Source organism: Phocoena sinus, chromosome 3 (genome assembly GCF_008692025.1).
Source record: "Phocoena sinus isolate mPhoSin1 chromosome 3, mPhoSin1.pri, whole genome shotgun sequence".
Classification (NCBI taxonomy): Eukaryota; Metazoa; Chordata; class Mammalia; order Artiodactyla; family Phocoenidae; genus Phocoena; species Phocoena sinus.
Genome location: NC_045765.1, coordinates 58914780 through 58936295, shown reverse-complemented (window position 1 = coordinate 58936295; position 21516 = coordinate 58914780). Strand labels below are relative to the sequence as shown.

At 41.8% G+C, this 21516-nt stretch overlaps 1 pseudogene; it reads left to right on the top strand.

The window, feature by feature from the left end:
- On the top strand, window positions 1-3061 carry LOC116751033 (annotated as a pseudogene).
- The last annotated feature ends 18455 nt before the right edge of the window (window positions 3062-21516 follow it).

The following is a 21516-nucleotide window of genomic DNA, read 5'->3' as shown; positions in this document are numbered from 1 at the left end:
ATGTTGAGTAGGTAGTTGGGTAAAAAGGGTAAAGAAAGAGGTGAAGTGTTTTCTATTTTAATAGCTATTGAGTGCAGGGTTACATTTTCTAACTGGTTATTGCTAATATTATAGGTATAGAAGTTAGCTTTTCCTATGTAGCAAAAGACCACAACACCTTAGTGGCATGCCACAATAATCGTTAATTTCACATATATTTATGGGCTTCAGGTGCGCTTGACTGCACAGCTCTGCTGATCGTGTTTGGGTTCACTTATATATCTGCAGGTTTGCAGGAGTTGGTTAATCTAGGCTGGGCCTGGCTTCCACATACCTGAGACCATTGGGATAATCCCATGTAAAAGTTCTTCTCATGGTAGTGGAAGACATGTAGGAGTAAAGCCCAGTGCTTAGTTTCATCTCAGGCCCCTGCTTGCATCACTTCTGCCTACATGCCAGTACCAAAGCAAGTCATATGGCTGATCAATGAGCGAAGCAGGGCACCTTGCCCATGCTGAGAGGAGATGTAGCAGTTATATGGCAAAGGGCATGGATATGGGGAGGAGGGAGGAACTAGGCCAAATGATGCAATCCAACACAAGAGAAAAATGATTAATGTTTGTATCTTTATCTTATACCCACCAACTACTGAACCCTCTTATTAGTTTTAATGATTTTCAATGGATTCTCTTGGTTTTTTTCCTTAAGTAGATGTTCTCATCTGAAAATAATAATCCTCTAGTCCAGGGATCAGCAAATTTTTCTTAAATGTCCAGCTAGTGGATATTTCAGACTTCGTAGGCCATATGGTCTCTGTCCCAACTCCTCAACTCTGTTGCTGTAGCAGGGAAGTAGCTAGAGACATTACATACATTAATGGCTCTGGCTTTGTCCCAATAAAACTTTATTTAAAACTAAACAAGCAGTCAGCCCGTTTTCTGACCCCTGCTGCTATAATCAATTTCTTTAGAATACTATGTCCTGTTTCCTTTTGTTGTTATTATTTCACAGCTAGAATTAAGGAAATGCCATTTTTGTCATAGCAAGCCTCGTGGCCATTTTCTTCACTTTACTGGGAATACTTTCAGTGTTTTCCATTTAAATATCATGTTTGCTATTGATTTCATCATAAAGAATGGTTTTGTATTTCTAGTTTACTAAGTTATTAGAAATGTCTCTCAATTTTACAGAGTGTCTTTTTAAGTTCCTGTCAGGACCGTGAGTTTTATCTTTTCACTTATTCACGTGATAAATTATTTTAATAGATTACCAAATGTTGAATCATCCTTACATTCCTTGAATAAAATCTATTTGCTCATACTACGTTACCTTTTTGACACATTGCTGGATTCAATTTGCTATTCCTTTATTTTGAATTTTTTATTTGTAATGCACACTGGGAGGTCTTTCTAGGCTCAATCAAACATTCAGCTAAATGTGGACTCAGCTAAACATTCAGACTCACAAGACTATCCTAGGTCACACTCAGTACCTGCCTCCTCCGAAGGGTAGAGGATGGACATAATTTGCAGGAAGGCAGCATTGGTTGCTTCTCTCCATGGGAGCGGTCATCCAGCAGCCATTCCTTTAGCTCTCCACCTGAGATGGCTCAGGTGTGAAGTAGCAAGACTCCCACTGCAAGGGGATAGGATGGTGGTGGCTTAAAGGCCTTGTGCCCCATAGGAGTCAATATCCCTTGGAAAAGTTCCAATGAGGGGGAGCTTCCAAGTCCCCTGCATTCAGGGGAGCCCAAGGCTGTGATGTCCCCATAAGGAATTTATAGTTCATTGGTAGTCCTCCCAGTCTAGACACACTCTGCCAATCAGGCCGAGTTTATATTTTACCTTCATCTGGTTTTCAGAGAAACAGAACTAAAAAATTAACGGAAAGGCCAAATTCTCTTTTGGAAGGGGAAACTGTTGTGTTAATACATTACTTGCATCATCTACATCCATAAGTTCATTCTTAATTTTCTCTTTTCTGTGCTTTTTCAGGTTTTGGTCAGGATTATGCTATCCTCATAAAGTGCGTTAGGAAGCTTTCCATTTTTCTCTATACTGTGTAAGAGTTTAATCAGCCTGAGAACTTTCAGTGTTCCGTCACGCCTCCATGGAAAGCAGGGGATTTTTCTTGTTCATTTCCACAAACCCAGTGACAACAGTGCCTGGGACACAGCAATTAGATTATTTGCTGTCCTTTCTGTTCTACCTAGACAGGGGTGCGTGGCATTGTTCTGGGTTCCTGTCGTAACTTAAAGGGAAACTTTCACAATGTCTGGAGCCCTGAGGTCCTGCAAATGAAGGAGGGTATGTCCTCAAATTCCTAGCAGCAGGAACCCACTTAGGTGGCACCAACCTTGACTTCCAAATGGAACGGTACGTTTACACAAGAATAAGTAATGGTATCTACATCATAAATCTGAAGAGAACCGGGAGAAGCTTCTGCCGGCAGCTCGTGCCGTTGTTGCCTTTGAAAATCCTGCTGGTGTCATATCCTCCAGGACTACTGGCCAGTGGGCTGTGTTGAAGTTTGTTGCAGTCAGCGCGGCCACTCCTATTGCTGGACACTTCACTCCTGGAAACTTCACTAACCAGATCCAGGCAGCCTTCTGGGCCCTGCAACTTCGGTGGTTACTGATCCCAGGGCCTGCCCCGCATCTCTCTGGGTAAGGCACGCTCTCCTCTGCGCCCTGTGGACGTTGCCGTCTCACACATGCGCAAGGGCGCTCACTCAGTGCATCCGATGTGCTGGATGCCAGCCGGGGAAGTTCTGCGCCTGCGCGGCGCCATCTCCCATGAGCACCCGCGGAAAGTCACACCTGCTCTACGTCTACGGAGACCCTGAAGAGATGGCAGAGGGAGAGCCGGCTACAGCTGAAAAGATTGAGAGCACGGAGGAACTTCTGGGTGAACGGACTGCTCCAGCTCCCGAATTTAAGGCCCCTCAACCGGAGGTGGCAGGCTGGGCTGCAGGCACAGGGGCCCTCTGCCCTCTTCGGCGACTCCCCGCTGAAGACGAGTCTGCCCGCCTCCCAGGACGGCACTGCAGCCAGTGGGTAGGGACGTCCGCCAAGTCACCTTAAGCTGTTCTTCCGCAGACTGTGAAACAGAAAATGCAAATCAGGTTGACGGAAAACAACCGTTTCTTTAAAAAAAAAAAAAGCATTGCTGAACGAATTAAGTTCTTATAAGAACTTGTCCATAAAACCTGGTTCTGATGACTTTCGGAGGTTAACTCTGGCGTTTTCTGTTTTTATCTTTTTAGTGCTCTATTAGGTTTTTCACTTCTTGATTTTTTTTTTTATTGTGCATTTTCCTAGAAGATGATCCCAGAGTTTTGCTAACAAAGTAATGATATTGTGTATTTTGCCCACATTTTCCCTTTGGTGAAACTTGTAGGAAAGTTTGTATAGTTGATTATTTTCAGAGAATCAAGTTATGCTTTTATTTATCAATACTGTGTATGATTTTTCTTATTCTAATTTATCATTTTTGCTAAATTATAAATGATTATTGCCTTTATTAATTCTTTCTTATCTGATTTAGATTATTTTATTGTTCCTCTGCTAGCTCCTTAAGTCACATGTTTGCTTCATTTTTTAAACAGATAGTAGCTCCAGTTATTGAGTACACTATCCCATGTCTTATCTCACTGAATCCTCATAACACCCCATAAGGCCTCATAAGAAGTCTTTAGTATAGTGGTTATGAGTGCAGACTCGAGCCACAGCTGCTGCCATTTGTAATTTGTGCATGTGACTTCTCTGTGCTCCTACTTCTTCACCTGTAAAATGGGATAATCATATAATCTACATGATAGGCCTGTTAGGGGAGATAAATAAATTCATACACATAAAGCCCCTAGAACCGTGTCTGGCACATAATCGGCACCATGGAAGTAGTTGATATTATTATTTAAAGGTGAGGAATTGAAGCTTTATAAAGTTAAGTAACTTGCCCGGGATCACATAGTCATTACTAGATAAGAAGCCAGTCTTTTGAACACAGCAGCCTTGTGTAGATTTTGGGGTATGGTTTGCTTGTTCTCATTAATTTCTTAATAGTCTATAATTTCAGTTTTGTTTTCTTCACGAAGTTTCTGTTGGTTTCTTCCTCTGAATGAAACCTTTTTGTTTCTTCCTATCCACGTGATCTTCATCCTTGGAACTCAGAAATTTCACCAGAATTTGTGTAGTTGTGGCTATTCTTTTTGCTCCTGACCAGCAAATAGCCCATTTGATCTTAAGATCATAATCTTTCTTCCAGTTAAAATCTTTTCTATTAGTTTTTTGATCACCAATCTTCATTTTTGTCCTCCTATAATTCCTATTGTACATATTTTGAAATGTCTTAAACTTAGTTTTCTTGCCTTTGTTTTTCCCTTAAATTTCTTACCATTGTTTTTACTCCTGATTTCTGGGGGAACTTTTGGATTGGGTCCTTTAATTCCCAATTCAGTTATTTGCAGAATCCAATCTGTTGTTTAAACGCCTCTATTGAGGGTTTTTTCCCCATCAATGAATATTTTAACTTAAAATTTTCAATGTGCATTCCAAATAGTATGTAATAAGCTCATGAAGCCCATCATGCACCATTTTTATAAAAATGATTAATTAAGAATTCCACCAAAGCTTTCATTTCCATTAAAGTTCTTTGACCCTGGATACAGCCATCCAACTTCTCTTTCTCCAAAATCTGACACCCACTGTCAGACCCTAAACCAACTTATTTGGTTCAGGCTCACTCTCCCCCATACCTTACTTCAGCATCTTTCCATCTTCTTTTTTGATCTTTAGTAAAGTTTTGATTTTAGAACAGTTTAAGCTTTACAACACAGTTGTGAATATAGTACAGAAAGTTCTCATATAGCCCACATCTAGTTTCCCCAGCTATTAACATCTTACATTTGTTACTTATGTACATGGTACATTTGTTACAATTGATGAACCAATACATTATTATTAACTGAAGTCCTTACCTTATTCAGATTTTCTTAGTTTTTCCTTTATGTCCTTGTGCTGTTCCAGGATCCCATCCAGGACACCACATTACCTTTAGTCGTTGTGTCTCTTTAGGCTCTCCTTGGCTGTGACAATTTCTCAGACTTTCCTTGTTTTTGATGACCTTGACAGTTTTGAGGAATACTGGTCAAGCATTTTGTAGAGAATGTCCCTCAGTTGAGATTTGCCTGATGGTTTTCTCACGATTAAACTGAGGTTGTGTGTTTTGGGAGGAAGACCACAGAAGTCAAGTGTTGTTTTTGTCACATCATATTAAAGGTACATACATCAACGTGACTTATCCCTACTTATGTTGACCTTGATCATCTGGCTGAGGTAGCATTTGTCAGGTTTCTTACTGTTGGTTATTCTTTTCTCCTTTTTCCATACTGTACTCTGTAGAAGGAAGTCACCGTACGTAGCCCACGCATAAGGAGCAGGGAGCTGTGTTCCATTTTCTTGAGGGCTGAGTATCTACATAAATTATTTGGGATTCTTTTGCATGGGAGATTTGTCTCCTCATTTATTTATATCAGTATGGACTCATGAATATTTATTTTACACTTTGGGTTACAATCCAGTACTGCCTTATTTAGTTGGTTGCTCAAATTGCTCCAGCTTTAGCCACTTGGAGATGTTTGAATTGTCTTCTGCGTCCCTTTTGACCCTATCATTGTGGGTTTTTTCGTGTTTTGAGCACTGTCTTACTTTCTGGCGCTGTAAGATATTCCAGGCTCATCTTGTCTACTTGCTTCCCCAATCCTAGAATCCGCCATTTCTCCAAAGAGTGCAGATTCCTTTTATTGGGGAATGGTATTAGAAAGCAAGATGGAAGCTAGCTTTGTTCATTGCTGCTGGGATTTTGTTTTTGTTCTTTTCAGTTGTGCAATTATATTTTTTATCTTCAAGAATTGTTACATGTTATCTGTTTTCCTAACAGCCTGCTCTTGCTTTATTGATACAATGTAAGAATAAGAATTGTTAAAAATATATGCACAGGAAGTGGGGGAGGGAGAAGCTCTTTTATTAAGCACTTTTCATTCAGTATTATTTATTCTGAATGTTCCATTTAAACCGCTGAGTATTTTTATGTATTTGGTAATTTTTTGGTAACCGCTGATGCATATGGACAGTTGTTCAGAAAGATAATCAGGACGGGCAGCTGAGATGGGTTCCAACAGAGACTATGTAAGCCAGTGTAATTTCTTTCAGTCCTTAACAAACATAGAAGACAAATTTAGATGTATAATTTTTCTTTAGCAGCTTACAGATTGAATAGTTTGTTCAGGACAGGGATGGTGCTGTAAGCAGTGCTAAGCTGCTTGGGTGGAATTTCATGTTAGCTCACGAGCAAGGTCTCCTTCTTGTCTTGGAAGTTGGACATCAGCTAGCACAGAGCCTCCCTCTAGGTGACATCTTGGCCATCACAGAGTCTTCCTCCACCCAGAGGACAAACCCTGTCCTCAGCAGCCTCAAGGATGCAGATTTTAAGCAAGGTTACTGGATTCCACTCCCCTTGGTCTCTAGCACCTGCTCTAGGTACTTTAGGTAAAAGACTCAAAACAGAAAAGTATTGAACTTTGTCTCTGCTCACTCCTTTTTTTTAAAAAAAACATCTTTATTGGAGTATAATTGCTGTACAATGTTGTGTTAGTTTCTGCTTTATAACAAAGTGAATCAGCTATACATATACATATGTTCCCATATCTCTTCCCTCTTGCATCTCCCTCCCACCCTCCCTATCCCACCTCTCTAGGTGGTCACAAAGCACCGAGCTGATCTCCCTGTGCTATGCGGCTGCTTCCCACTAGCTATCCATTTTACGTTTGGTAGTGTATATATGTCAATGTTACTCTCTCACCCTGTCACAGCTTACCCTTCCCCCTCCCCATATCCTCAAGTCCATTCTCTACGTCTGTCTTTATTCCTGTCCTGCCCCTAGATTCGTCAGAACCTTTTTTTTAGATTCCATATATATGTGTTAGCATACGGTATTTGTTTTTCTCTTTCTGACTTACTTCACTCTGTATGACAGACTCTAGGTCCATCCACCTCACTACAAATAACTCAGTTTTGTTTCTTTTCTTTTTATGGCCGAGTAATATTCCCTTGTGTATATGTGCCACATCTGCTTTATCCATTCATCTGTCAATTGACACTTAGGTTGCTTCCATGTCCTGGCCATTGTAAATAGAGCTGCAATGAACATTGCGGTACATGACTTTTTTGAATTATTATGGTTTTCTCAGGGTATATGCCCAGTAGGGTGATTGCTGGGTCGTATGGTAGTTCTGTGTTTAGTTTTTTAAGGAACCTCCGTACTGTTCTCCATAGTGGCTGTATCAATTTACATTCCCACCAAAAGTCTGCTCGCTCCATTTATAGTAACCTGCTCTATCTCTAGCTCCCTGAGAGGGTACAATGGCAATCCTTTCAGTTACCCGAGGTGAACGTCCTCTCATGGTGGGATGTCTGACCAGCCTTCCCTTACTCCACTCCTACCTGGGCCATTCCAACTGAAACCTTATAAAATAACAAGGTTGGCATGTTAGTTATTTACTGCTGCGTAACAAATTACTCCAAAACTTAGCAGCTTAAAACAACACACATTTATTTTCTCGCAGCTTCCATCTGTCAGGAATCTGGGCATGGCTTAGCTGGGTCCCCTACTTCAAGGTCTCTCACAAGGTTGCAATCAAATGTCAACGAAGGCTGTGTGGTCTCATCCAAAGGCTCAGTTGGGGGAAGGATCTACTTTCAAACCCACATGGTTTGGGTAGGAATCAGTTCCTCTCTTTGGACTGAGGACTTTGATTCCTCTCTTGTTGGAGGCTGCTGTCAGTTCCTTGTCACGTGGATCTCTCCGGTATAGCAGCTGGCTTCACCAAAGTGGCCAATAGAGAGCATCTGCTAAAAAAACAAAAGATCTTTTATAAAACAAAAGATCTTTTATAACCTAATCACAGAAATGACACCCTATCACTAGGTCCAGCTCTCACTCAAGGGGAAAGGATTATACAAGAACACAAATACCAGGAGATGGGGAACATTGGGGTCATCTTAGAAGTTGGCCTACCACATGTAAGGATGGACCCTACTCCAGTCTCCAGCTGGGATACATAATTTTTTATCTGGTATGGTTGGGTTGTTTCTGTGGGACTCTGGGAAAGAATGCACATTAAAAAAGTGGGCTTAAAACATTTATCTAACTAAGTCCTGGATATGATGAACTTTATTTTTTATATGCTGAGTTTGAAATTATAGAAAGAGCTTCAGGTGAAATTTTTCATTCTGTTGTTCACTTAACAATAATTCTTTTACCATTTTCTGTAAGCCAGCTTTTAATTTAGATATTCTGTGTACATTATCTCACTTTAAACCTCACACCAATTGTTTGTGGAAGGCATTACTAGCTGGAATTTTGGGGTGAGAAAGTTGAGGTATAGAGAATTGAGGTAACTTTCCAATGTCTGGGCATGCCAATACCCTAAGCAGCTCCCTCCCAGCCCCAGGATTGGCTAACTCATCCAGCTGCAGTCTCCATCTCAAAGGGGACAGGGCTCTGTGTATCAGCACTTGAGGATTGTGGTAGAATCCACTTCCTATGCACCCCCTCAGATCTGTTAACTCTATGTAATTGGCCCCATATGCAAACGATTGGCCTTTGTCTCAGTTTCCACCTCTGTATCCTGCTCTCTTGGATGGAATGCATCAAAATGACTGTCTCCTTGGTTCCTGACTCAGTCTCCTCATAATTATGGCAAGCCCTGCTCCTCCTCCACGGCTAGTGACAGGTCCTAGAAACCCAGCCCAGCTTAGAGGGCAGGTTTCTCACTACCCACCCCACAACCCACTGGATTACTTAGACCTCCAGTGTCACTAAGCTAGTGAGAGGCAGAGCCAGGATTCAACCCATGCTCTTTGTATTATCTCATTCTGTCTCTCAGGTTGACCATTAAAGTAAACAGTTCAAACTCAATCACTGTTTGTATTGTTCTTTCCCTAGTCTAGATAGTATTAACTTGATTAAATAGGTAAAATGGAATAGAGGAACTTAATAAAGATACTGTGGCCACAGTCACAATTACAAGTGAAGGTCAGGGTAGGGGTAGCAGGCACCATGAACTCAGAGCAATGGTGGGGAGAAGCATGAGGCCACAGGCACCATGCACATCCCAGGGGTTTATTTCACGGCTTCTTTTGGTGGAAAAAAAGGCACCATCTCTGGCTACATTTCTACTGTTTCCAGAATGCCTGGGACACCAAGCATGGGAGCCAGCAGAGGCCTCACCCACAAAACCATGTGCTTTAGTGTCTGCCTAAAAGAATGAAAGACTAATGCGTTTTCCAAGTTGATTTCAGAAAAAAAGATAAGCAAGGCAAAGAAAGTCACCTTGCTCTTCATGACGCTGCATAAGAGGCAGACTGGAGATCCTGTGCAGTACCTCTAAAAGTTCTCAGTAAGGGCAGGGGATCTCCAATAGCCAGTGTTCACTTCAGTCATCCTGATGGGGTTTCAGTTTGGCTCAAAGAGCGCAGACATTGCTGAATAGAGTATCATCTTAGTTAACAGTGGTTACACGATTTTATGAAGTTTTGCTACTAATGGTCCTTTTAGATAAGATATTTGTTTTATTCATTCCAACTTGTCCGTATTATCCTTCTAAGGAAGCATTGGGGGTCTGAGGTAGGGTCAGGGTCAGTATCAGAGTGTGGGTAGGGTCTTTTTATAGGCTTGTCCCACTGGGAATGTTTGATTCAGTTGCACACTCCCTTTTTCCGGAAGCTTGCTCCTCTTGTGGCCCCAGTGACAGCACACGCTCGTAACTTTCTTCTGCCTCATGCACTACCTCTCAGTGTCCTTTGCTGGCTCCTGGCTCCGTCCAGCCTCTCTGTACTAGATTGCCCCAGCACTTGGTTCTGGGCTCTCAGCGCTTTTCTACATGACTTAGATGCTCTCCTTCGTTCCTGGCTTTACCCCATCCACATGCTGGTTTCTCTCAGTTGTATCTCCAGCACTGGCAGTTTCAGTGAGCTCTACGCTTGTGTTACAAGTATAATATATTTAAATATGTCTAGATTGCATTTCCCTCTGAATAATCATATCACCATTTCCCATAATCCCTTGGCCATAGCAATGTGACTGGAAAGAATTTTTGTATCCTTCAATTATATTAGAATTCTGTGTATAGGGAGAAGATTCTCCCTGCCCCCACCCCATCTCTGCTGTCTGGGCTGTGATGCTTGCTTCCCAGGGCAGGAGAAGAATGGACCAGGATGAATGAAAGTTGGAAGCCCACCTCTTCTGGTACCAAGGGCTTGTTGGGAAAAGAAGGTGGGGCAGAAGAGGCAGACAGTGAGAGTTTTTGTTCAGGCTACTTTGGAGGCTAAGAGAGGAGATTGTCTCCCATCTGGGCCTGATGCCAGCTTGGGTGATGGGAGGCAGATGGTGGACAAACATATCAGAGTACAATCAGTGACATGCCATGGTCAGGCAGAGACAGGGCTGGGTGGTCACTCTCTAAAGGTATCCTCAGTTCCCATGTGATGAGGATGGGACTCAGGAATGCCCACATGTTCCGAAAGTGTCCGTGGACCATGGCTGGGTAGAGAGCTAGTAAACGTTCATAGGGCCACAGTGTGGTTTGGGTCAGGGGCTGGGTGGAGAATATGGCAGGCACCCAGAGGGCTGTACAGGGCCAGCTGACAAGAGGCTGAATCACCCAGGGAGTCCCAGAGCCTGAACCGAGCTCTCACCAGCCATAGGCTGCCAGTTTTAGCAGTGAACACCAGCAGGGCAAGCAGTGACCAGGGCCATGCAAACAAGGTGCACTGCTGCAGAAGCCAGAGGTGGTAGAGGACACCAAAAGGAACAAAGACCCCTGCCAGGCACTGCTGGGAGTGCACCATGGGTGCCCACCGTCTTGGGGGAGAGAGGGGTGATGGGATGGAAATCCGAGAGATTGAACCTGTTTAAATTCTTCCGTCAGTTGAAGAATAGCAGACTGGGCTGATTAGTTCTCTTCCTCCACCTGCCGCCATCCCTCAGTGGGTCAGGAATCTCGAGGAAGATGTAAGAGGCTATGATCTCTTCACATTTCTGAGTTCTACTTAATAGAATCAAAAATTTCCTCAACTCATATGTCTGACTGTTTGACACCTAACATGCATCTTAGGCTAACTTTGCCAAAATTGAATTCTTGACCCCTCTCCTAAAAATAACCTAGCCCACTCCCCGATTTCCTTCCCTCAGTCAGTGACAGCACCATACCCCATGGGTTTAAGGATCAGCATTGATTTCTCCTTTCCCCCGACCTCTCACATCTAATCCATCAGTAAGTCCTGCCAGCTCTTCATCCAGGCATATCCTAAACCCACTTCTTTTTTTTCTCCACCATAACTGTTATCCCTACAAAGATTCTTTCAATATCTTCCCCCCCGTTCTCACTCCTGAGGCTGCTTCCTGCCCATATGGTGCATTATGTGTGATAGAAAAAGATATGCCTTTCTCCAGGTGAACGTAGGCCCCTGCTGGACACAGGGCTTGGTGAGTCGTGCAAAAGCTGGATTTCAAGCCCACTCACCTACTCTGCGTGCCTTCCTCGCGTAGGATCCAACCTACATAAACAGAACCAGCACCCCTCCTCACTCCTAAGCTTCTCCCTATGGTCCGTTACCCACCAGCTGCCAGAGGGATCTTTTAAAAACACGAATCAGATATCACTGCCCTGGAAGACCCTCACTGTCTTCCCCAAACCCTTAGCACAGAGTTTCAGCTCCCCCCACCACCTGCTACCCCGTGACCCACGGTGTCCTGCATGCTGGGACCCCTGCTTCCTCCTTCAGCCTCATCACGCTCACTGGTGGCCGCTCTCTCTCTTTCCCTCCTGCACGATGCCGGTCCACTCTTTGTGCTCCTGCTGTCCCCTCATGCTGGGAAATGCAGGCTGGCTCCTTGTCATTCAGGTTCAAGCTCAAATGTCACCTCCTCAGGAAGGATTTTTCTAAATGGCCCTATTCAAACTGCCCTCCTCCCACACCCTTTATCATATTACCTGTTTTATTTTCTTGAAAGCATTTACCAACCTCTAAAATCATCTTTTTAATGAAAACATTTCCTCTCTCTCTCTCAAGAATAAAAGTTCCAAAAGCGGGGACCATTTCTGTCTGGTCTGTTTTCAGACTCTTGAACAATGAATAGCACATATTTGTTGAATGAACACTTGAATTAAAGAATGAATGGGAAGATGCATGTGGTGCTATTGTAGGTGTTTCATAAAAAGACTGCACTGCTGGCTGGCAAAGTCAAGTCTTTAGTGTTTCTTTGAGAGACAGTGACGTGGCCCTCGACATACACAGAGGGAAGAATAGCACAAGAAACCAGTGAGCAGTTTGCTGGACAGTGAACCATACACTCATGTTATAAGTTTTTCGATAATAAATGACATGGCAAGTTGATATCAGTGCCATTGGCGAATCTTAACAAAAGTCATGCTTATGTAAAGTTCTATCAGTATTTCAAAAGTTCAGAAATAATTATTGTGATGTACTCTACTTGTAATATAAAACCGTTGATAGAAACTATTGATGTCTAGATTACCATACGAGTTAAGGCAAAGATTTCTTACCTAAAGAAAAACTTATTTTAACAAATAATTCACGTAGTATATTCTATTTTGCTAATTTCATGAGGGTGAGAGTGAGATCTCCCCACCCCTTCCTTTTTATAATGTCTAAATTACATAATATGGTAAAAGATGTCCTTCAGTTCTGTGTTTATGATATTAAGGAATCTTTTGGGTTGTTGTTTTTCATTACTCAATTTAAAACTAGAAAAGAGCAAGTTTGAAAGTGTCTGGGTACTTTTACAAAGCCATGCAAAACATACTCTCCTGATGACCATCTTATTTTCTGACTCTGAAACTTATTTTTTCACCTTTTGTCTTCATCCTGGTTGTGGTTTAAAAAGTCTGATCACAAAGAATGATAATAACACATACTAAACCATAATTCAAATAGAATAATCTTAACATCTATTCATCATCAAGTGCTCAAGTTTTCTAAAACATTATTCATTGTGTTACTAAATCCAGGAACCGCCCATTTTCACACAGTTTATTCCACAGCCCTTGTAAATGAATATTACTACTTGTGGCTGAGCCCTGTCGTAACCAGTTCATGGAACTACTACAGTTAGGGCATTTATCAAGAGTCACCATCTTCTGTTACCTTATTTGTTCCTAACGTTCAATCCTCCAAAGATGGGCTTGTCGTCTGAGGCTCTGGCTTGAGGTTTCTCTTCTCACAGTTTTTTCTGTTCAATTTAGGAGAAGCAGTAGTGGCATAGCAGACTAGGTTTCATGGCATTTATTGAGATTACTGTAAGATACTAGTTACTAACATACGCTCTGTTGAACAGTAGAAAAAGCAATTGATTTTTACTTGAAACCCACTCTACTTTTCTTCTTCTTTCCTCTTTCTCCCCCTTATTGCCTGCTTTCTTCCCTCCCTCCCTCCCTCCCTCCCTATCTTCCTTCCTTCCTTCCTTCCTTCCTGTGTATACTGAGTTTCAACTATGCATTAAACCCAGTGTGAAGTAACTACACATGAACACATTTATGAAAGACCTTATTCTGTGCCTGGTACACAGTAGATGTTCCATTGGCAAAAGAATAGAATCAAGTACATGGTTTCTACCTTTGATCCTGGCATGATCGGATCTTTTATTTGGAGTTACCTAGGCACCAATCAATTAGTTTAAATTGTCTTATTATATCACAGAATCTTTGGCACATGATCCTTCATCTTTTGCTTAAATAAATGAATTTTGCCATGATGCAGTATGGTATGGAAAAAGACCTGTACTTCATTTAGAAAGTGTTGAATAATTCACAAGATAGAGTATATAAAGCACTGTGCAGTAGAAACTGTGTTGGAATAGAAATCAATAGATCTGATTTCAAGTCCAAATTTCATCCCCAGTGTGCTGTATAACCTTGAGTCTATCACTCCCTCTGTGTGAACCCCACTTTCCCCATTTGAAATATTAGAGGATGTATTACTCAGGATTCTTTTAATCAAAAGTGACAGAGATCTAGCTAAAGCTAATTCAGGCAAAAAAGAGAATTTTTCAAGTCAAACATCTTCAGGCATGGCTGAATCCGGGAATCAGACAGCATTGTTGGAACACTGTCCTTCTCTCTGCTCTGCTTATCTCTGTGTTGGCCTTACCTCTCCTCCTGCAGATGGACTTCCACTATCGGCTGAAAGGAAAGAGCCACTGTAACCTCACGTTTGCACCATCCCAACTTATTAACTCTAGAGGTAAGGACTCCTATTTCCCAAGATCTGTATACCAATCTGAGGAAATCTGAGAATGGTTTGCTTTGGTCGCATGGCTATCCTTTGGCCCTATTTCTGTTGCTAAGGGGAGTAGGTACTATCCTTGTTTGCGTACAGATCACATGTCTACCACTGAAATTGGTTTTGGGGAGGGATCTTCTTGGTTGCCACCTGGTGTCCGTTTTCTGGCCACAGAAAAGAGCTGGAAAGACTTGGGATGGCACAAGCATTCTCTCAGCCTTCCCAGGCAATCTGTTTCTCCAAGCCTCTGATAGATGAGGAGACACTGAACCAGAGAGACATTTCTCCTTTAAAGTAAAACTGTGGCCCATTTGCTTTGCTCATTTCTCTGCCCTGTCCTAGTGGATGGTAGTAAGTTTGTCTGCTTACTAGGAGGGTTTCTATTTCCCAAAGAGATGAGGTAGTCACCAAAAGTGAAATGGCTAGACTGCAAATAAGTCTGGGCTAAAACTCATACCTACCTTCTCCCGTCCAGTGTCCTCTCCGCACCACCGTGCTTTTTCTTTGCTCGAGCGGGTAATACTGATTTACCACTTGGTGCCTGAGGTCATGGGCTACCCTAGTTTGGAGGCAGTTGACAAGTGAATTCCTCCTGGACCCAGCTTGAAAATCTTCTTATTAGTTTATATGATTTGCATTCCTAGAATACAGGCATTTTTGGAGCATCCTGGTTGACAAGCTCAATCAAATATCACTGCTTTTGGTGGTTGAGAGTCCACCTGCCAATGCAGGGGAACGGGTTCGTTCCCCGGTCCAGGAAGATCCCACATGCCGCGGAGCGGCTGGGCCCGTGAGCCATGGCCGCTGAGCCTGCGTGTCCGGAGCCTGTGCTCTGCAACGGGAGAGGCCACGACAGTGAGAGGCCCGTGTACCGCAAAAAAAAAAAAAAAAAAAAAAAAAATCACTGCTTTTGATTAAGAAGATGTATAGAATGAATGATTATGTTGAATTACAGGACCTTTTGCAAGAAATGCAGTCAGTCATTTCCAGGCACACACAAAAGCAAGACATGGAATGTGCACTGAGGGGCTCAGAGGACAGCAGTTAACGTTTAGGAACCTCAATTTCCTCACCTATAAAATGGGAGAGTTACACTAAATGACTTCTAAGGTCCTCCAGAAGTCTGTGAATATATGATTCAAGGCCTGTTGGAGTCTCTTTCAGACTTTAGACCCATGGGGAAGAGTTTATTTTAATAAGTAGAGCAGCTGTGTGCTGGAGAGGCTTGGGGCGCAGGGGTTGTGAGTGTTTGGCCTACTTGACGCTATCTCCAGGGCATTGGCAGTCAAAGTCCTGCCCCCAAACACAGAGGCCTGGCTTGTGGTTCCTGAAACGTCACCGCTGGTACTTCATTCATTTTATTTCCGGCTTGATCTCTCCAAAAGGACATATAACAACTTTGGAAGAGGCAGCTTATTTAAGCCATAATCAGAGGCTTTCCTGTGTGCTAGTTTTGAAAGTAAGAAGAGTGAGGGTTCGGGCACGAGAAGAGGGGATTTAAGGTGATGAGGGGCATGCCATTAGGAGACCAGGGCACCAAAGCCACACTCTAAACATTTGACAGCTTTGTAGGGGCTCAGTCTCATAAAGGACACTTGTCTTTAGGTTGTAAGTGTGGTCAACACAGAGCATATGTGTCACTCACACTTTGACCTCAGGAAAACACTTAAAGTTAAGAAAAAGGTGCCGAGAGTGAACCCCTCTTCCTTCGCCAAGCCTTCTCTGAGCAATCTGCTCAACTGTGATGTGGTAAGAAGACAGGAAGAACCAAGTGAAGGTAACTGAGGTCACTGGCTGGCCCAAGGTCGCCAAGGCACTCTGTTGATAGTCAACACATCATTTCACTTTTTTCTCATGCTGATAAGCGAGGCAACAATAGACTTTCTAAGGCTTAAATGACATATTATAAATGTCAGCCTGCTGCTTGGGCTCCTCTTTCATTTTCTGTTCTATTACAAAGGTGTCAAAAGCCAGTGAGATCTTGAATCCATTAAGCCTTCTACTGCTACCTGACGTTTAAAGTGATGTATAAGTACATGTAATTATGGTACTCTTTTTTTAAAACACATTTTAAGATGTTCAAATGAAAGGTATTATTTAATACTTAATTTCTAAAACATATAAAATGTGTAATGATTATATGCTGTCCTTAGCCTAAAATGAGAAGTTCTGTCTGTAATTCTGTCTTAGTAGTTCTGCTGTTTTTTTCTTGGAGTAGGGGTGGGGGAGTGGTAGTGACAGGTTATACCAACCTATCTATATATAGGCTTGCTCTGTCTATCCATCCATCTATCCATCTTCTGTCTATTGGAACAATTTTGTGAGATGACAAGACATTCATTTACTCATGCCCTTTACAATTATGCTTTGAGTACTTCCTATGTGCCAGGCGCTATTCTAAGTAGTGAGGATACAGCAGTGAATGAAACAGGCAAAAATCCCTGCCTGCCTAGAGCTTACATTTTAGTGGGGGCAATCGATAAGCAGAACATATAGTATATTACACAGTGGTTAGTACTAAGGAGAAAATAAAGTGGGTGACATTTGAGTAAAGCCTTGAAGGAGAAGAGGGAGTAAACCCTGTGGATATCTATGGAAGGAGCATTCTAGATAGAGGGCAAAGTGAATAGCAAAGGCCCTGAGGCAAGAGTATACTGGGAGGGTTTGAGGAACAGAGAGTAGAGTGAGGGACAGAGGAGGGAGAAGGTAGTAGATGAAGTCAAAGGGATGGGGCGGCAGACAGCGGACTGCAGGGAGGCTTCTTAGGTCCTTATAAGGACTGCCTTTTACTCTGAGTGGAAGGACGCCATTAGAGGGTTTCAAGCAGAGGAGTGACATGGCTGACTTGACATTCTCTTAGGAGTCCTCTGGCTACCGCATTAAGAATACATCATAGCAGCAAGAGCAGAGGCAGGGGGGCCGTTAGGGGCCACCAAACACTCAGGAGAGATGGTGGTGGCTTGGATCAGGATTTTGGCAGTCAGGGTGAGGAGAGGTATTCAGATTCTGGACATGTTTTGAAGTTAGAGCTGAGATTTGCTGACATTTTACGGAGAGAAAGGAGAGAATTCTAAAGTTTTGGGCCTAAACGGAAAACATGGTGTTGCTATTTACTGAGATAGGAAAACAGCAAGAGAAGCAGGTTTTGAAGAAGAGGATCTAGAAGTCACTCTGGGCACAGATTTGAGATGACTGTCGGAAATCCAAGTCCAAGAGAGAACTGGATATAAAAGTCTGGGGTTCAAGAGAGAGGGGAGGACCGGAGATCTAGACATGGGAGTCAGTAACATGTAGGTTGAGCTTAAAGTCAGGAGAAGGGGTGACGTCACCAAGAGAATCAGCATAGATAGAGAAAAAAGTGCTCCCAGAACTGAGCCAGGGCAGAGGTCGAGGAGCTGGGAGAGGGGGCAGCCAAGGAGAGGAGAGTGGCCATGTTAACGCAGGTTCACGTGCCCCACACACAGTGAGGCCAGACAAACTGAAACGTTGGAGTCTGGAGCAGAGGAAGGCTTATCGTAAGGCCGTGCAAGGAGAGGAGGTGGCTCACGCCCTGAAAAGCCTCGAGCTCCCTGAAGGGTCAGTAAAGCATTTTTAAAGGCCAGGAGATTGGGGGTGGGGGTCACAGGGTAAGTGGTCCGCTTGTGCACAGTTCTCTCATTGGCTGATGGTGGGGCAGCAGGGTGCTGTCACAGGGGTTAACATTATCAGTGCTTAGGCTCCGGAAGGCCTGGGGCTGTGTGCTCTGGTCTCCAAGTAGTTCTTCCATTTGGTGGTGCTGGTGTGGGGTTTCACATCCACAAAACAACTCAGGAAATTTGCATCAAATACTGTTATCTAGGCACTTCAGAGAGGAGCTAAAGCAGAGGATATGGGGGAAGGCCTGTCCCGGGAAGGCCCCATAGGGTCCTGCTCGGTTACAGCCAGAGGAACCAAGGGAAGACCGGAGACTGCATCCATAGTCTTTGCCATGGAATAGGACATAATTAAATAGTGTACTAAAAACGTCATTATACGTTATTGTCCTATATTTAGAAAAGTGTCTGTGATTTGGGTTGGGAGTAGGACAAACCAAAGCTAAAAGAACAGGCAAATGTGATGTCTTCTGGTCAGAGAAAGGTGATGCCTTTCCATCACTTTTCCTGCTTTACAAGAGGCTGCATACCAAAGTATAAAATTTGAAGCATTTGTTTTAAAAACTATTTGTGGATTTTTTTTTTTCCTGCGTAATTCAGGAGTAAAGTCATTATAATTCTCAACATATTTCTATGGAATATTAGCCAAAAATTTTAAAATTAAATTTAGGCTATTTGAAAATAGGTTTTATACAATGTCCAGAATATAGGGCAATCTGAGTTTGTGAAAAGGAACCTTTACTCAAATCCTTTACCTTTTATGGATAATGTTCTAACTCTGTGTTGAGAACATTTAGGAAAAGTGCGAGGGATGCCATGAATATTGCATAAGAAATGCTGTGATTTATTAATTAATGTTTTTAGCATAATTTTCTAGGTAGTTAATTCAAGGAAATGCAACTGAATTATACTCAGAAGTCAGTGAAGTGGTTGCACATCATCACTGTCACTTGTCAAAGGTAACCTACATATGGCATTCTACAAGCTTGAAATTTGTTATTTTTTCTGGATTCAAAATGAAAACTGTTCCAAAGGGAAATACATCAATATAATAAGAGTTTGACTCGGTTCTCCTCTGAAGTACCCATACAATTTTTCTGCTAGAAAGAACGAATCACTTTCAGGATATGACTCAACAGCAACTTGCTCTGAACGAAACACACTTCATTCAATAGTGGATGCTGTCATGATTTCCTTTCAAAGATTTGAGAAGTTCCCTAAAGGCAAGAAGGTGTGATCGATGTTGATAAAGGGATATGAGTAACAGAGTTTTCTCTGAAGAGAAAACGTCTTTTATTAAACATAAGGGCAAAAATGCTCAACAAGGATTTGAGGATCTAAAATATACTCTTTCACTATGATTTGACCCACACTGAATACATATTCTGTGACTCACCATCAAGGGAAGAAAATAGCTCCAATTCTCACACATGAGATCTGCTCCCCGCTTCTGGAGGAAAATCGTTCCCCCTAAGCCCAAAGCTTTGTGCCTTCTCAGGAGCCTGGACTCCTCCTCAGAGACCATCGTATGAGCGCACACCACTCCACGTGCTGGGTATGCATGTGGTCCGGAAAGTGGTTTCACTTAGATTTTTATTTGACATGTTTTGCACACCTCACCCCATTTTTATAAGGCTCAAATAAGAAGACTCATTTGAAAGATTTAAAGATGTAACTCTCTCTCTAAGTGTTGAGCTTTATAAGTTTACTCAACAGGGGGAGTCCACACAGGGAAATGTAAAAACCAGACATGCTGTGTTCTGTTTGAATGTCTACTGATGCAGTAGTTTAATTAATACCACCATCTAGGAGCCTTCGTGGTAGGTGTGTGATCAGCAGTGACATGAGCAGTAGTGACCATTATTGTCGTGAGCATCTGGCTGTGTTGCACAGATGACTGTGTGGTTCAGTTTGTTCTTGCTCTGTTCTCTGTCTTGCACTGGTTACCATTGGTGTTGACTGGCAAACTCTGTTGATGTCTATGAGCCTGTTTTTTCAGTGTCTCCTTATTACCTTGGTAACAAAGAGCTGCCCTATTTCTGTTTGGGTACTTGATTGGTGTGTTCGCTGCCAGTCTACTGCTATGCTGTAGCGTTTAAAATATTACTTCCCCTAAATATTATAGTATTTTTTTCTATTTCCTCTGACAATTGTTCTACTTTTATGATCTAATGTAATTGACTGGCAATATGGTATATCCCTTACGATAATGAATAATAATCATTTTTTTTAAAAAACCCTACTTTGGAGCATTTTCTTTCTAAAACCAGTAAGTCAAATTAAACTATTGTGTAGTTAATTTCCAATCTTAAGAGGTGTTGTTTTTCAAAGATTTTAAATTAACATAGGAAAATGTCATAAACAAGAAAATTTAATACACTGAAAGTGTTTACTGCTCTATGTAAGGAAAATATTTCAGCGTTAAATTTTTCCTCTTGTTAAAAAAGCTAAGACATTTTCATTCTTGCTAATGACTACTTCTTGAAATGCTCTAGAAATGGCTGATCACCAGGACAGCTATAAAACATGACCTACTACTAACATACTTTTATCAAATGATTTGAAATGGCTGACCCTGTTTCTCTCTATAATCCTGGATTAGTGCTGACAATCAAATTAATAATATACATTTTGCCTTTCATAAATAAAGTGACTGCAGAAAATTATCTCTAAATTAACGAAGTATTTCTATGAAATGTTTAGTTAAACATAACAATAAATTAGTTTCTTTTTAAAACAAAGTATATTTGCAGAATCATTGACTTGAGTTACAGCTTTTAAAACCAGATAATCTGCAAAGTTGAACATAATTCAAAGTTATACTTTATCTTAAAGACTTTGCATATAAAAGCTTGACTAGAAAAGCATTAGTGAAAAGCAACCAGGTTCAAAATCATTTTTCTTCTCTGTTTTAAGAAATGATAAGTTCAGATCCATGAGATGGTACAAAACAAGGCTACCTTACACCAGGTAGAGCATGGTGTTTATGAAATCTTGAGCTCCATGCAATCCCCTTGATTTTATTCACTTTTCAAAACAGAATAGTGGCTTTGAATCAGTATTGTCGGTGATGACTAACCCTGACCCATTGAGAAATGCTCATTTCATAATTCCCTCTTTTTACAGGGGCTTCATACTGTGTTTGAATACAGTAAAAACAGCAGCAAGTTCTTCCACATTTAGGGACACACTAACTGGCATTTCTGATTTTAAAATTAAAAGCCTTAATTTTTACTTTACTAATTTTACCTTTACTAATTTCCTTTGGGGAAAGCTTAATCTAAAGGAATATGAAGTGAAATCAGAAAGTCTTAACCTATTTAGAAAATAGCTTATATATCTTTTTAAATATTAAAAACCAAGTTCTTAAAAGGAAGGTAGGATAGACCTTCAGAGCATAATTATATGGATTTTAGGGTTCAATTGGGACAAACTGTAACAAAAACAACTTCTAGAGGGTCTTTTTATATAGGTAATGTGTTTGGCAAATGTGACATTGTTTTTTCCCATCGCACTACCAAAAATAAAGACTTTTTATTCAGT